Source organism: Malaclemys terrapin, chromosome 15, assembly GCF_027887155.1.
Source record: "Malaclemys terrapin pileata isolate rMalTer1 chromosome 15, rMalTer1.hap1, whole genome shotgun sequence".
In the NCBI taxonomy this organism is placed as follows: Eukaryota; Metazoa; Chordata; order Testudines; family Emydidae; genus Malaclemys; species Malaclemys terrapin.
In genome coordinates this window covers 27,771,612-27,789,182 of record NC_071519.1, presented here as the reverse complement: position 1 = coordinate 27,789,182, position 17,571 = coordinate 27,771,612, and the positions used below count along the sequence as shown (strand labels likewise).

The following is a 17,571-nucleotide window of genomic DNA, read 5'->3' as shown; positions in this document are numbered from 1 at the left end:
CCAGAACCCTTCTTCCATCACTGTAGGAATGGAAGGGTCTATGCTACAGCGCAGAAACTCTGTCGCTGTAGTGCATACAATGTAGGTGTATTTGAGCACAGTGATCGGTGACCTTAAATATAGGCCTTGTCTATACTGTAGAGACTATACTGCTGGCACTAGGCTGTGTATATGCTGGTGGCCGGGGTTTCTCTGCCTGTGTAGGAACACCTTCTCTCTGAACCACACGGGATAGAAGCCCAGAAAAGTCTCCATCAACATTGCTGCATCTATAGGAGGGTGGGGGGAGGGGTTTGTTGGCCTAGTGCCATCAGTCAGGGGAAGGTTTTTCACAGATCAAACTTTTCAGGATGGACCAGGCCACAGACAGTGTCCTCAATCAGGAACTATATGCCCACCTTTCTATTTCTCTCAGGCATCTGTCTTTGTAAAGCAGCACTCGCAATAGGCCCCCAAGCCCACTTCTGGTCTTGGTAAATATATGATGGTAGCACCTATTACCAATAATTTCCCTACTGAATGATCCCAGAAACAATCTGAGCTCCAAAAGTGAGAACTAGGGCAATGAGCTATTCTAGTTCTAAGCCAACCTCTAGGTTCCTGCCTGTTGAACTAGAGCTCTTTAGGGGGGAAAATAGGAGAACAAGAAGCTCATATCAGCATTCCTGTGTTTCAATTTCCCACTTTGCCAAGTTCCTGGGGGTTAGCACCTCTGCCTCCTGGATTTCGAGGGCACTTGCCAGTGTGAACTTGTCTTTCTGATGTTTTTGTGGGGGGAATGGTCTCTCTCCACCTTCCTTCTGTTAAATGCTAAAGAAAAGATCCTCAGCTGCTGTAAGGTGAAAGAACTTAATTGATTTCACTGGACCTATGCTGATTTATACCTGCTGGGAATTTGACCCTGAGAGTTTCTGAAGTCAAGACCTTGGATTAGCTTTCCGGCTCTGCAGACATCTTTTTACAACCCTACCCCCAAGGCTGAAGCTCACCAGAACATCTTGCAGGACTTTCCACCAGGTAGAGATTGTATCTGTATTCAGTACAAAAGAACAACCGTTGGAGACCACCCAGGTTGCAAAGCAAACCACTCCACAGACAGAAAGTGCCACGAACTCAGCACTCATCAGGATCTGGCCTACAATGAACATACAGTGGGATTTCCTCCTGCAAGGGCCAGTTTATGCCCTGAAGCACGCCATGGTGATTCCTCCCTGTTTTAGCCTCTTTAAGTGCAGAAGCTGCTCACAAAATTATCCAGCCTCTACTTTTACCCACTCTCCTTTTCTTTTCTTCCCAGCACCGCCCTGCCACCGTTCCCCCCTGTATTCAAACTGAGGTGCAATCCCCCACTTTCATCAGTGTTGCAGCCTAGACAACCACGAGTGTAGGAGCTTGGGGGCCTAGACATAACCGAAAAGCAAGTGTAGCCCAGACTTAGGGAAATGCCCTTTCACACAGAGAATAATAAATGATTGGGCTGGTCCATTCTTGTAAAGGCTCAGGGATGATTCAAGGAGTAAGTGACTTGTAGCTATTGTCCTAAGAGAAATGATGCGTGAAGGGGATGAGTTCAAAGCCCCCGGCGGCTCTTACCTGTGAGTCTTATGAACAATTTGACTCTGTGGCGGAAGCATTTTCCCCTGAGTGAAGCTGTTCCCTTTTCTCCTCTCTCTCAATGCTGTTTCTTCCCAGCAGGAGGGGAAGATGAGTTTGTCTGAAATAGCAGCTCATTGCTGTTAATGCACAAGTCCAGTTAATTGAAGGTGTAAAAGCTTTATGTTTCTTGCCATTCAAAAACCCCATAAACCAAAATTACAGTCTTGGACAGCACTGTGCCCTAGGACTGCCGCTTACAGCAGTGTGACAACAGCCCTCTGGGCTAATACAAAGTATTTGTTGTTGTTTTACGGTAAGAGAAGGGCCCAGTTCTGCCCACTCCTATCTGATCTGACTATATAACTGACAATCAGTAGGTGCAGGAATTGTTTTTGCCTTGGGTGGATATGCCCCATGGCTTCCCAGCACTCTGTGCTGGGGAAGGGGGAGATGTTAACCTTGAAGGTTAAGATTGTGATAAATGCCTTTGCTCACAGCTAACTCCATCGTGTCCAAAGCCGCCCCCCCCCCCTTTCGCCAGCAGGAGGGAAGGAAACAGTGTCCAGTCAAGAAATCCGATCATTTGCAATATACCAGCCCGGGGGCTTCACAGCAGTTACTAATTGGGGCTGGCCAGCTCCAGACACCTGTGCGGGGGGGTTGCTCAGCACGTCTCGAAGCCAGGCCCCTCCCAGCGCTCTCAAGCCGGTCTCTCAAACCACTGGTCATTTTTGAAAATTGAGGCCATGGGTTTTTATTTTGATTGACAGTGGCCATTTCCCTAAGGCAACATCCCGGGACCCCGCGCATCCTTCCGCCGGGGGCCCCACTGCTCGCTCCTGCTGCCTGGGGCACTAGCCGGCTCCCGCACTTCGCTTCTCTGTGGGACACAGCCTCCGCTCCGCTTTCCGAGCTAGGGGCCGGGGCCGGGACCCGGACCCGGACCCGGACCCTTTCGCTCCGCTCCTCTCGCCCCTCGGCTTCATCCCCCCCTTTCCCCCTGGCTCCAGCAGGGGGCCCCAGCGCCCCTCTCCAGTGACTCCTGCCATCCCCCCACGCGGGGCATGGGGACGGGGGGCTCTGCCTGGCCCGTGCTGCCCCCCATGGCAGTGCTCCCCTGCCCCCCCTCAGGTACTGCTCCCCTCCCCCCGGGTACTGTCCCCTCCTCCTCCCGGTAGTGCACCCCCCCGTGCTCCCCTCCCCTCGGGTACTGCCCCCCCCCGGCAGTACCTCCTCCTCCCGGTACTACCCCCCCCCCCCGTGTACTGCACACACCCCCGTGCTGTGCTCCTCTCCGCCCAGGTACTGTCCCCTCCTCCTCCCGGTACTGCCCCCACCCGGCCGTGTTCCCTTCCTCCCGGGTACTGCCCCCCCCCGCCATGTCCCCTCTTCCCGGATAGTGCACCCCCATCGTGCCTCCTCCCCCCGGGTACTGCCCCCCGTGCCATGCCCCTTCCACCCGGGTAGTGCACCCCTGCAATTCCCCCCACCCGCCGTCTCCTCTCCCCCCGGCACCGCACCCCCCCCAGCCCGTGCCCCCCGGCACTGCACCCCCTGCCATTCCCCTTCCCCCTGGTACCGCACCCCACCCCGTGTTCCCCTGTCCCCAGTTTCTGCCCCCCCCTCCTCCCCCAGCCGTGATCTCCGGCACTGCACCCCCAGCCCCGTGCAGTTCCCCCGGTCTCCACCGGGGGCCCCCCCTGTTCCCTCCGCTCCTCCCCGGTGCTGCCGGACACGGTCTCTCCGCTGCTGCCGCTGCCGGATCGGCGTGAGAGGAGAGCGCCGCCGAGTCTGCGGGAAAAGCCCCGGCTCCCGCCCGCTGTCCAGCCCGGAGCCCCGGGGAGCCGCTCAGGTAGGAGACCGGCCGCCGCTGCGGCTCGGTTGTGCCAGCCCCGGCCCCCCGCACGCCCGCCCCGCGCCTCGGCGCCCCCCGGCGGGGTCCCCGGCTCCAGTGCACCGCCGCTGCCCCGCGCCCAGCCCCGCGCTCGGAGGCTCCTGCAGCCGCTTTCCGGGGAGAGACAGCTTCCTCCCCGCCCGGTCCCGCTACGGGGCTTTGCCTCCTTGCGCCCCATCCAGCCTGTGTCCTGCCCGGGGCCCCGCTGGAGCCGTTCACCCTCGCCCACCCGGACTCCTGTGCTTCCCAGCGCCTCCTCTCGCCCCCCACCCCGCTGCCCTCTTTATCCCCAGTCTCCTCTGCATCGGGGCCACCTTTTGCCCTGGGGTTCAGGATCATCCCCCCGGGGCCCAATCGCGGGGAGGAGAAGGAGGAGGGAAGGGGAACTGAGGGAGGGGGAGTAGGTACCAGAATCTACCCAGGCGGGGAATGGTGGCTAAGAAATGAAAAAGCAACTCCAAGGTCCCTGTATTAGCTGGGAGAAGAGGATAGGTGTTGGGGGGTAGGAGACAGCTGGGTCTAGTTTTGTGATCCTTTTTGGCAGAGGCTGGACTGCAGGAGCTGTCTGTGCCATGGCTGGGGAGGTGAAAAGCAGGCTCGAACTGTTTGAAATGACTCAGATTTCGAGCAGATCTTTCATAATGAGAATCAAAAAAATGTTAAAAAAATTACCTGTTAATAAAAATAGATACTGTGCAAGATAACCCCCCTGGGAAGTGATGCTATGGGGGAGAGGAGGGCCTGGGAGGATGCTCTAGAGAGGGATGGGGGTGAAGGATGAAGGGGGCGTGGAGTGGGGGGAGAGATGAATAGGTGGAAGAGACAAGGATGGGGTGGGGGGGAGTTTTGGAAGGAGAAGAAGAAGGTGCAGTGGTGGTGGGTGGCGTGGTTGGAGAAGTGAGTAGTGGATGGAGGAACGGGATGAAGGCATGGCAGCTGGTGGGTGAGGGAGAGATGGATGGAGGGATGGCATGGCTGGCTATACAGTCATGGACACTTATAAAGAGTCTTTCAAATGGCATCTGTTTCTCTAAGCAACCACCCTTTCTTTGTGGCTGACCTCGGGGTTGTGAGCAGTGGGGCACCTCCTGACACTGTCTCCATAGCAGGGCTCCTGAAAATATCCCAATCTATGTTTCCTGGAGAAAGGGTGGCCAGGAGAGCTCTCCTTCCCACCCCGTAGGACTCTGGCATCCTGCATGGACTTGTAATGACGTCACAGTCTAAACTGTTTTAAAAAGATTTAACCAACAGAAACGTACCATTGCATTAAAGCTTCCCAACTACATTGTTGTTATCCATTATATCATCTATTAGTGCTTGCAAAGGACTCTCCCACCAGCCCTACTGCGGCAGATTATTTGTGGCCACAGTACTTTAGCATATCAAGCGTTGTAAATAACTGAGCTCTGTACCCCAGCCTTCATCAAAGCTGAAACCTAAAGAGAGCAGGAATAAAGCACAAAGCCCAGTTCCCATGGTTTACCTGGAGATGACTTCACTTCCCTGATGTCATGGGAAGCGCGTGGTAATTTCACAGAGTATAGGAGCAGAGCTGGCTGAAGTGGACGCTTGCCTGATAGTTGGAAGTGGCTATTTTAGTGGCCGGACCTTGCAGTCATTGGCATTTTCAGAAATACCTTTAGATGGCTATTTTCCCAATGTCTTTGGGTTAGGAAGATGGGGTCAAACCAATCCATAATGTCACTCCACTGGATTCAATGGAGTTACACCAGGGGCGAGTTAGTCCTAGCGTGATTTTCATCTGGGATCCCTCATTCGTGTGTGTGTGTGAGAAAGAGAGAGAGAGAAGGTTACCTGGAAATTCAGGTATAATCCTTGTGCAGACCCTTGTTAATAGTGTAGCTTTGAAAGGTGCGGAGGGATTCCAAAAGCCTCCCTACGCCCAGCTTTATTCTGCCATAACAGAGATGTTTCATCGCAAGCATGCCCTGCAACTCTGAACGGGAGCCTTTTGGGCAGAGGGAGAGGGGAGGATGTTTGCTGTAGATACTGCGCATTGCTCATCATTAATCAGGTTTATTATTTTCCCAAACTGGCAGAATTCATTCCTCAAGGTCGCGACCCTCGGGAGAGTTAATCTAATATGCACACATTACTCAGTCTGGGCTTGTTTAATTTTCAGCACTTTGCTCATTTCCGGTTGAGGAGCTCTCTGCTGGGCATACAAGAGCTGTGTTTTGCCTCCAGGCCTCTAGCAGGAGACAGTGTACAATGCCCACGTCTGGTTGCAGTAGCGTCCAGGGCAATTTCCCTCCCTTTCCAGCCTCCAGCAGGAGCCGATGCCCACGTCCTGCAGCAGTAGCATCCAGACTAGAGTTGCCCCTTCTAGCCTCCAGCAGGGAGAAGTAGTTGCTAAGTGCCCAGGCCTCGATGTAGCAGGACAGTCTTCCAAGTGTTTCAGGAGCCAGTACCTAGTGTCTACATCTTGCTGTGGCTAGCTAGCAGGGCAGAGCCTTCTATTCTTCCTTCCAGCAGGAACTGATGCCTAATACCCAAAGCCTGCTGCAGAATCCTCCTTTTCGAACCACTAGCTGGAGCCAATTCTTTTAGCCACCAAGGCACGTGTGTACGTGCGTGCAGGTAGGAGGCTGCTGTTAACAAGACTTGGTATTTTTGTGCCGAGGCTTTTCTTTTGCTACATTTCACATAAGAATAGAAAAGGGCTTTGTTAGATGAATCTGCAGCTAGTCTCCAGCAGTGCCAAGGCTGGATACTTTAAAAGCTTTCTTGACATAAGACAGTTTTAACATACACATGTTAGTGTAACCGTTGTATTTTAGGGGAACTGGCATGGCTGGGAAGAGAGGTAATGTGCGACTGAACCTTTCACCTGCAGGTCGCTGGTTCAAATCCAGTCCAGATTACTAATGACTGAAAACTGTCAAAGTGCTGTTTGGTGGTGTGGTGAAAAGAATTGTTTGGCTTAATCTATTTCCTGGTGGACAGGCTTTTACATCACCAGACCGGACATAAATTAGTACCCCTGGAAGAAAGCAGTGGATGAATGGGCCGTGGAGACTGAACTACTAAAGTTAGTGATGGCATGGAGGAAAATTGTACTGTCAGTGCCTCCGTTCTGGAGATAAAGTGGGCGTAGGTTGTCCATTTGGAACCTTTCAGCAGCACAAAATGAATTGCATGAAATCCTTAGAGAGAGATGTTTTAAAACATAGTCTGTTAACCCTTCAGGTACCAGCTCCTAATACAGATCCTCTCCGCCACTTCCATTTTGAGAGGCATGTTCCATGAAAGGTTGAAAATCTTCAAAATAATGAGCCACAGGCTGAGATCAGGGGAATGCCAATTCTAGCTCCTCCGTTCGGGTCTGGAATGGAGAGAGATGCGCCTGATGAGTGGGGGGGGGGGGGGGTAATCTGTCCAGCAAAATTTCCTCTCATCCAGGGACAGGCCACCTGTAAAGTCATGCTGTGTGCGGGGATTTCAGCATGGGTGCTGCAGCACTTAGGAATGACTGCATTGCTGTTGACTGGATGTTTGTTGCTGAAGATTTTCTTTACCAACGTCGGTGTGAAGAAAAACTGAGCTGAGGATGTCGATCATAGTCACGTGAGCCTAAATACCCAGAAGCCAAAAACGTTCGGTGATTGGTAGGAGAGTGGTGGATAATTTAAGGGAGTTGGTCTTCAGAGAGCTCATCAAAGGAGGATCCAGGCGGTTGTACATATTATCACTGTGGAACGACTTTGTTATCTATATACTAAAGTGTGTCAAGAAATCCCATCTGCCCAATCCCATGTGTGTGCTGATTACGTAGCCCTCTAATAGAGCAGTAGGTGAGCAATGACCTACTGAGTTAAGAATCAGCCAGGATTATGGGGACTCTAAGATGTGTTAGTCTGGGAGGCAGAGAATGAAGAAGAACCACAGTGTTGGTATGTGTCCAGTAGCCTCCTTGTTATGTCCATTCCAGCCAAGTTCTGTCCCTTTAGGATCACAATGGATGCTTCAACCCAGTTGCTGAACGGCCCTTACCTGGGGGGAAAAACTGCTTTCTGAATAGCTTGATGGAAAGTTGGAAGTTTGTGTCAGGAACCCACAATGAATGTTGGCTCCTTGGGGAGTGGAAAGAGATTGCCTGGGTTGGGGACGGGTCTTCCTGTCAGTGAAGAGGTGGGAAGGAGAGGAAAGAAGAAAGAGAAGGAGCTGAAAGTGACAGAGGTGAGAAAGTAGGGAAGAGGAGTAAATACACATTGAGAATCAGTTAGCATTAAGGGCTGAAGTAAAGAGGAGAATTTACTAGGATAAGAAATCGATAAAATAGGCTGGTTAAAATATAGGAGAAGCCAGTCGAAAGGCAAACAGTTAATTAAAAAAACGTTTAAATGAGCAAGTTACTTAGAAGGCAAGAGGCTTAAATGGTCCTGTGAGGCACTGAGCACCATTAACCCCCTACCCTGCATTGACCTTAGTGAAAGAGGGTGGATTTTGAGAAGGGATTTGAAAGAAGAGAGGCTGGGATAGAATGGAGGAGGGCTACAGGCAAGGGGGAGTGGATGTGTGCCTATCTCCTCAGTCCAGATGGGCAGTGCTCCCGCTCTGCTTTCATCTACTTTAACCATGGGAAGGGAGGTCATTCTGGGTTTAGTGGGCACCTTAGAAGGAGGTGTGGCAGGAGAAGTGATGTTAATTGTCTGTCTGTGTAATGGACTTCTTGGCTTGTTGATTAGTAATGCAGTAGCATCCAGAGGCCTCAACCAAAATTAGGGCCCCATTGTGCGGGGTCTGGACATAGATGGAGTAAGATAGTTCCTGCCTCAAAGAGCGTTCACCCTAAATAGACAAGGGGTGAGAGCGTGTTGTGTTCCCCATGTTACAGATGGGGAACTGAGGCAGGGCAGATCTGTGGGTTGAACTTGGGTCACTCAAGTCCTTGTCCCCTGTGCCTTAACTGCCGGACTTCTCAGGTTGTTTCCCCAGAATCCTTGCCTCTCTTTCTATCCACTAGTGACAAAAGAACCACAAGAGAGTAGCTGCCTTTGGCAGTTGGATCCCACCAATGCAAGGGCGAGCGCTGGGTTGAGTGGGGGGGACTGCTGGTTATGGTGCATCCTGGCTTGATAGGGAAACAAAGTCCTGAAAGCCAAAGGGCTGATTCACAAGAGGTGCTAAGCACCTTCCTCTCCCATTGACCTAAGCTGGAGCTGACTTATAAAAATCAGACCCCAGCGTTCTTAAGGTGCAGATAGAAGGCCGTCAGCCCCTGCATTAGCCTTTTCAGAAGTGCCCCCCGTTCCATGTTTGGGGGCTTCTCAGGCAATCACAAAATGTTCAGCTGTCTGTGCTGACCCAGAGCTTCAAGTGGGGAGCAACTGTAATTCTTGTCTAAGGAAGAGAACAGCATAACTGGTAGCTCCTAGACTCAGTGGTTCTCAAACTTTTGTACTGGTGACCCCTTTCACATAGCAAGCCTATGAGTGCGATTCCCCCTTATAAATTAAAAACACATTTTTATATATTTAACACCATTATAAATGCTGGAAGAAAAGCGGGGTTTAGGGTGGAGGCAGACAGCTCACGACCCCCCATATAATAACCTTCTGAGGGGTCCCAACCCCCAGTTTGAGATCCCCTGTCCTAGACTCAGTGGGTTGATAGAAATCCATGGAATATTGGTGATTCCTTGTTGAAAGGAATGGGAAACTCAGTTCTCCGAATGGGGAATTTCTGTATACAGAAAACAGACTCCAGATGCTATTGCAAGTTTATTCCAATGCAGAGGAGGCCACAGAGTCCAATTTATTTGGTTATAAGTCCCTGTTAGTGGAAATGTTAATATAATTGTAGGAGTGCAGCATAGGGCATCAGCTCAGAACAAGAAAGAACTTAGTGTGTTCACAGAGGTGAAAGAAGTTTCAAAATCTGATGGAACCTAATGAGCAGTTTTAACTACCCCAATATTAACACACTGTCTGGTATGTTGGGCCTGGATTGGAGGAACAATTTATGGCATTAATAAACAGCTGCTTTTTAGAGCAGCGTGTTTTGGTACCTATGGTAACTCTTGATTTAGCTTCCTGTACTAGACAAGAATGTGGATTTAGCAGCTCTGTTGGCGAGTGACCATGGCACGACTGTGTTTAATGTAATCGGGAGTGACTCCCTTAGGGATAATGCAGTGATGGCAAACTATAAAAGGGCAGGTTTGAAAATGTTGAGGAAATTGGTTGACTGGAGGCTGATGGGAAAAGTGGAGAAACAGACCAATGTTAAATGTCCCACAAGCAGCCCAAAGAGCTATTTAGGGATGGGGGCAGTCGGGGTACTGAAGCTTTGTAGATGTCAGAGTACAAAAGAACAACAAAACCCACAGGCAAATGGAAAGCAGTAGAGTTGGAGTGAAGAATACTGAGCATCGCTGAGGTACTTCTCCTGCACCCCTCTCAAAGTAATTTACAAAAGAGGACAGGAGTACTTGTGGCACCTTAGAGACTAACAAATTTATTAGAGCATAAGCTTTCGTGGACTACAGCCCACTTCTTCGGATGCCACGAAAGCTTATGCTCCAATAAATTTGTTAGTCTCTAAGGTGCCACAAGTACTCCTGTTTTTTGCGGATACAGACTAACACGGCTGCTACTCTGAAACCTTACAAAAGAGGGTGAGTGTCTTTCTCCCCTTTTTACACACAGTGAAATGGGAGCACAGAGAGGTGAAGTGACTTGTCCAAGGGAAGCGAGCCAGTGGGAGAGCTAAAATCAGATAGAAGGTAGGAGCCCTGACCTCCAGTCCCCTGCTTTATTGGCTAGTCACTCTGCCTCAAATGGGCCAGTTTATTAGGCCTAGAAAAAGACATTCTCGTAGAGTGGAAAGCTCACCACAGACTGGAATGCAAGGGCTATGCCAATGGTGAAGCGAGGTAAGAGAGTACAGACCAGATCAATTGACAACATCAGTGCAGCTAAGTCAGTTGAAACCAGCTGCAGATCTGGCCCTATGTATCCAGTGGTACTGAGGAGAATAATACAAAATTCGGGCAATACATTAAAAGGCTGCATAGGTGACTGTAGCCTCAGGGCCAAAAGTTGTGCAAGGAACAATTGAAGAGGAAAATGAAGGGAGGAAGTGGGTGGATGGGGAAGTTCAAGGATTTCTTTGCATCTGGATGCTGGAGCAATTCCCATTCACAGGAAATTAACAGCAAGTGAGCTCTACAAAGAGGAAGTAATGGAGTGACTTGAGAAACTTGGGTGCTGTAAATCAGCAGGATCCTGACGGTTCATCTGAGGGCTCTGGGATAAATAAAGTGTGAAATAGCAGCACTATTAACATGGCTTTGCAGTATTAACTTCAAAGTGGCAACTCTTCCTGAGGCTGTTGTGGGGACCGGTTCCATGAGCCAGTGGCTTTGCAGCAGGAATGACTTTGACCCATAATGCGTTTAAAAAGTAAAATAAAAACAGAAGTTCCAATAAATTAGCCCAGCACATCTCATTTCTGTTCCCTGGCAACTAACAGTCGAATGAAGGCTCAAAGCTTCAAACTCCCTAGCCTCTGTTTGCCAGCAGCTGGGATTGGGTGACAGGGGATGGATCACTTGATAATTACCTGTTCTGTTCATTCCCTTTGGGGCACCTGCCATTGGCCACAGTCAGAGGACAGGATACTGGGCTTGATGGACCTTTGGTCTGACCCAGTCTGGCCGTCCTTATATTCTTAAATACTTGGATCTGGCGAACCTGCACGGTCAAACCAACATGACTTGTGTGAGAACAGGGGCAGAAATCTGCCACCTTAAACCTGGTAGAGATTACTGGGCAAGTTAATGAAACAGGAGAGCTGATGATGACCCAATGGACATAATTTACTTGGATTTTCATCAAGCTTTCCATTAGGTCCTTTGTAAGAGACTATTAAAGGAGATAAATAACAGAGTGAGGCAAATAAATAACCACAGGTTAAGGGGCAAAGTCGGGTGGTGGTTTAACTAGGTAAGTAACAGAAAATGGAGCTGTAATGGAAGGTTGCTGCTGAGAGGGCAAACAGGTTATTGGTGGGTGGGAGCGGGGTCCTTGCATAGAGGCTGGAGCTGTTTATTATATGTAATGATTCGGAGGAGGAAGTGGACCAGGGAGGGGGTAGGAGACCATTTTGCTGTTGAAAAGAACTTGCTTTGGTTACTAAACGCTGAGGAGATTTAAGAGGCACGGCAGCTAGATTGAAGCACATCAGGGGATTGGTCAGCATGCTGGCAGCTGGGATTTAACTGGAATAAATGTACCAAGTAATGCACACTGGCAAAACCAGTCTGAATCTTCTCTCCCGGAGGCAGGCGGGCTGTGAATCTATGGGATCTTCCGAGGAACAGGGAGACGTAGGAGCAATCGGCAAGAGAGGTCAGGGAAGATAACTGGTTCTGTGTGCAGTAGTAGTTTAAAAGGCAAATAGCCTGTGTGGGAGCACTGTGAAAGAAAGTTAGCATGGAAAGAGATTCTGACCTTGTAGCAGGTGGCCTCATCTGAAGTGCTATCTAGTCTTGATCACCGGGTGCAGAGCAGATATTAACAAAGCCTGGAGCACAGCGGTAAAGAGGGGGAGACAGTAACATCTAGTGGATAGAGCACTGGATTAGGAGTCAGGAATGGGGGTTCTGTTTGTGCTTCTGCCAATGGCCTGCTGGGTGATTTAGGGCAAGTCACGGCAGCTTCCTGTGCCTCAGTTTTCCCATCCATCATCTCTTTCTTGGTAAAGAGTAGAACTGTGCAAATGACCGTTCTTTGTTTTTTGGTTCTCTGGTAGTTTAAAAAAAAAAATAATAGTTCTGGGTTGACCCAAACCAAAAAAATTTTGGTAACCCAAAAGCTGAAGAAGAATTCGTAAGCCAAAGTTTTGTTTTGATTTCAAGAGATTTTAATCTTTTAAATCAAACGGAAGGAAATTTTCAACCGAAGTCATGTTGGATCGAAAAATTGAAATCTTTCAAAAATGTTGCAACATTTTGACTTTTCCAATTTTTTTTTTCTTTTTATAAATATATGAACAATTCACCGAAACCTTTCGATGATGCTGAATCTGTGTTTTTTTTCCCAGGGAAAGGAGAAAAGTTTAAGCCAAAAAAATTGATCTCTCTATAGTAAAGAACGTTGTTGAGCTCTGTGGTTGCCCTAGGTCTTAGGAAGGGAATTCCTCACCCAAAGACCACCTACAGCATTGCAGACAGGTCGATACATTGCTGGGGAGCACCAGAGGACTTCGTCTGACACAGCAGAGACTAGTCACTGTAGACGTCAGGGTGCTGCGCTTGATGGGGCGCTGTGTCCCTCTCTTGGTGCTCTTTTAGTACTTAGCGTCAGGGCCGCCCAGAGGGAGGGGCAAGTGGGGCAGTTTGCCCCGGGCCCCACAGGGGTCCCCACGAGAACATAGTATTCTATGGTATTGCAACTTTTTTTTTATGGAAGGGGCCCCCAAAATTGCTTTGCCCCAGGCCCCCTGAATCCTCTGGCTGGCCCTGCTTAGCGTGTTGTCAGTAGTATGGCAAATCCCATAGGCCTTTTCCAGCATTTTCTCCTGCCATGCAGTACTCCCAACCTCGGCTTCTGCATAGTGTGAAGCTTGCAGGGGAGGAGAGGTAATGGTACAGAGAGCCAACAGGTGAGTCCTCCAAAGCAGTGATCAGGACAACCAGGGGTGTGTTTAGGGAGAGACTCTTGGAACTGCTCCCCTAAATGGTTCAGAAGATAACACTTCATCGCCAAAACCGTGGAGGATTTATACAGCTTTTACATTTTTTTTTTTTTTTTTTTTTTTTGCTGCTCAGCTGCAAATCCCCATATCAGATCCCGGCCAGGTGATGGGACGAAGCTGCAATGCTTATGCTGACTGTCCTTCTGCTGAGAAGCAGCTGCATAATGTAATTTCCAACCCATGTCTCAACTGAGCACCCAGTGAGCTATCCTGCATGTGAGGATTTGCATCTCTACTGAAATCACGCGGCTTTAAAGTCTGCAGAATTGATTTGCATCCTTCATGAGGGAAAGAGCCAGACACACACTTTTTCCCCCTCTTCCATCCTCCCTCCCTTTTTACTGTGTTTGGTTAACTCAGCATCCGGCACAGTGATGTGGAAATAAAGCAAAGAAGCTTTGTCTTGACTTCATTTCATATGTATGCCTCTGCATAAATAGGGAGCATATATCACATTGGCAGTCCCTAGCTAGGCTAGAGTTAATGGAAATGCTGCTGTGACCTTATAAACCCTGCTTCTCAAGGGTTTATAACAAGTCTGCAAAAATTCACTCCGGACACAAACGAGTCATGCGAGGTCTTAGCCCTCCCCAGGAGCAGAAAGTCATCATAATACAGATTTCCCACCCACGGTTGCTTGGGCATTCGCCACAGTTCGGTGAGTATTTTACTGCTTTTAAAAGGTGGCTTTTCTGTCCTGTCACTGTCATGGGATTTGGCCTCAAGAAACAACAGGAGGCAAATGGATCAGTCCATTCATCATCATGAGGAATACTTACAGATTGATGCGTCTCGCACACCATTTATGTCAGGGAACTCACTCCAGACTGACACTGGGGCAAAGGAGGGCAGCCTCTGGCCCCTACATCTCAATTTTTGGTGGAATTTTGGGGTGCCCAGCCTAAACTAGCATGGGCCTAGGTTGCCACTGCTGTTGTGCAAAAAACCCGGGACATCTGGGATGACTCTGAGTCCACAAAACTGGTGAGCTGGCAGCGTGTACTTAGCACCTTGCAGATCTCCTGGGACAACGGTCTAAAAAAACCCAAACCTGCTCCTGGGAAAACTGGGATCGGTGTCTACCCTAGCTGGGCCTGATTTTCAGAGGTGCTCCGTGTGACAGATGTGATGAACGCCGGCCTATCTGGAGACTATCGAAGCTGCTTTATAAATGTTATCTGGGTAAATGCCACCTGTATCTCTGAGAGTCATGGTCTGTATGCTGGCTGGTTGAGAGGGTTGCTTAGCTCCGTCCAGGAACTAGAATCAGTGGCGGATAATTACCGCTTATCATCCGTGGGACAGGTAAACAGGTCCAGAGAAGGAGCACCTGCTGGGATGAATTGCATAGACCAGTTGAGACCAGGGTCAAGAGATCCAGGAAGCAAAGAGCTGGTGATATAAAGGGCCAGGGTCAAATGCTTAATGGGGGCCCCTCATTTTTGTCCAGCAAACTGACATGGACTGTTAACCAAGAGCGGGCAGACCCTGCTGAAGGGTCTGAAGCCTGGAACCTGTCAGGGTCCCCAGAGGAAAGACCTCTGGTAAGCTTAAGTATACATTTAGACCTTTTGTTGTTTGTTTTCAAGCATCACCGACGTCCCACTTACACCCTGGTTTGAGAGTTTAAGGAGGATTCACATAGACTTACGGAGCTTACGGCCAGAAGGGACCACCAGATCATCAGTCTGACCTCCTGTCTATCACAGGTCACCAACACCAAAGTGGTGAGCCTTGTGGTGGCTCTCTGCATCGGGATGAATTTCACCCAAGATGACTAAGAAGGAGCCATAGTAACTTTCTATGGTAGAGCAGTGCTTTAAGTGACTTACCTAGAGCAATTCACTGAGTTGATGGCAGAGCTCAGATTACAACTCACTAGTTCCTGGGTCCTGGCTATACAATATATCCACTTGTTCCTGTCGCGCTCCCTCTTTATTCCTGTTCTTCCCACTGCATAAGCTGATTGCTTGTTCCAGATAGCCTGTGTGGGGGCCTAATTCATCATTGCTCCCGACCTTGCCTTTTCATTTACACCAGTGGAAAGCAGGAGTGAAACACAACCAGGTTAGAAAAAGAGCGTTTTATACCCACGTTGCACTTGTTGTGAGAGTAAACTGCTCTTTAATCTAGCAGAGAAAGGCATAAATATGGCCTGTCCTGGCAATGGACCGAGACTAACACAAGAGAGGCGTCAAAAAGAGGCGAGGTACTGTATGTAGAAGTGTGGTGTACCCTTTTTAGTGTACTTGGAGGAGGAGGGCTCCCCAGCCAGCAAGCCAGAATCTTTAGCCAGGTTCTTTTGAATATTAACTTGATCCTGACTAAGTAATAAGTATGTGCAAGTGAATATGTTAATGTTTTATTGGAACTTTGCCTAGTGAAAAGAAAAGTGAAGAGACAAAGGCATAAAAAGACCCATTGCTGGAAGCTGAAGCTAGACAAATTCAGGCTGGTATTAAGGCACACATTTTTAACAGTGAAGGTAATTATCCATTGGCACAGTTTACGTAGGGAATATGGTGGATTCTCCATCCCTTGCAGTCTTTAAATCAAAGCTGGATCTTTTTCTAAAAGATCTGCTATAATTCAATCAAAAGTTCTGGACTTGATGCAGGAACTGCTGGGCGAGATTCTCTGGCCCAGGTTATACAGGAGGTCATAACGGTGAAGGTCCCTTCTGCCCTTAAAAATCTGTGAAAACCTTCAAAATGTGACCCAAGTGTAATGGACGCAAGTGATGTCTGCCTGAGGTTGCAGAGAGCTTGAAACGCTAGCTCTGAGGTGTGAAATTCCCTGTCCACTTCAATGGGGGCTGGCTGAAGTGCCAGCCAGGAAACATTGAATATTAGCAGTGTAATTAAACATCAAAAGATAGGCCTTTATCAGCACGTGGTGAGGCCTCAGCTTTCAAGTTCAGGAAACATAGCCTAGGGTGAGAATACTGTGGCGGTAGAAGTTTGATGATGGGCTCTGGAGACAGCTGGTTTTCTCTGAACTGGGCTGACATGCCTGTGTGTTATAATTCCTGGCGAGCATTAAACAAGATTTTAATCTTCTCAGTCACTGCTTGGCTATTGAAGAATGTTGCAGCCAATACAAATGTAAACAAAACTGTCTGGATATTTGTTTATGTAACAGATCATTAAAAACTCTGTGAAAAATATCTTGTTCTGGTCTGTTAGCTAATTAATCTGCATTTTAAGAATTGTCTGAAGACATATTTGCAAGCTAGTCCATTGAGCTGCTGCTTATCCAGTCAATAATCCCCATATTTAATAGTCCCACAGAATGTATTTCTATAATGTGTTGCAAACAGTTCAGAAATCTGCATCTTTTCTGTCTTAAGATGTCAACACTCAACACATTTTCTATGACAGATTATTACTATCAATGGAAAAATTCAGAGACATTAGCTTCCAACTGCAAATGCTAAGACTAGGGATAGAGAAACCCCAAAAGCAAACCCATGGGTCTCAATACTTCTAAACGCTGAATGTCTTTGCAATTCAGATCAGGTCCCGTTCCAGATGTTCTGGTTTGAGCTTGTAAAATTCCGGTAGTGTTTGTCTCAAACACCCCACCTTGATAACAGGTGCCGATCCTGCTGGGAAAGTGTTTTCTTCTGACTCACCGAGTCAGGTGGTTCACTAGCCCATGGATATAAGTGAAGTAGGAGTAAGTCTCTGGGGAGAGAAGATTGGGGGGTGGGCTGAGCAGCTCAGAGAGGAACTCTGGGAGTAGCCAAGCCAGGATGGGAGGTTTGAGATAAACTTCATCTTCCCCAAAAGCAGCTGAACGTGAGCTCCCAGTGGAACATGATGGCTAAGTGAGCAAATGCTGGTCCTGGCTGTGTAAGCAGGGGACTATTGACTAGCAGTAGGGAGGTGATACTGCATATAGCAGTAGGGAAACAATACCGGAATATTGCATCCTGTTCTGGTGTCTGTACTTTAAAAGGGATGTTGACAATTTGGAAAGGGCTCAGAGAAGAGCTACAAGAATGATTTGAGGTCTGGAAAGCCTGTGTTACAGAGACTGAAGCTCTGTTTATTTAGCTTATCAAAGAGACGGTTAAGAGGTGACTTGATTGCAGTTTGTAAGTACCTACGTGGGGGAGCGATTTTGATAGTAGAGGGTTCTTGGATCTAGCAGACAACGGCAGAACACGATCATCGCTGAAAGCTGAAGCCAGACAAATTGAGGCTAGCAATAAGGCATCCCCCGTCCCTTTTTTTTTTTTTTTTTTTTTTTTACAGTGCAGGCAGTTAACCATTGGGACAATTTACCGGAGGATGTGATGAATTCTCTAGAGTTTGAAATCTTTGAATCAAGACTTGATATCTTTCTCAAAG

The 17,571-nt window shown here is 48.6% G+C and overlaps 1 protein-coding gene across 1 annotated transcript in view; it reads left to right on the top strand.

Moving 5' to 3' along the window:
- The first annotated feature begins 3,375 nt into the window (after positions 1-3,375).
- The window catches only part of GRIK4 (glutamate ionotropic receptor kainate type subunit 4), a 315,876-nt gene continuing 301,680 nt past the window's right edge, over positions 3,376-17,571 (top strand). The window contains exon 1 of the mRNA XM_054005285.1: positions 3,376-3,448. The gene's annotated coding sequence lies outside the window, so the exon portion shown is untranslated. The remainder of the gene's footprint in view (positions 3,449-17,571) is intronic.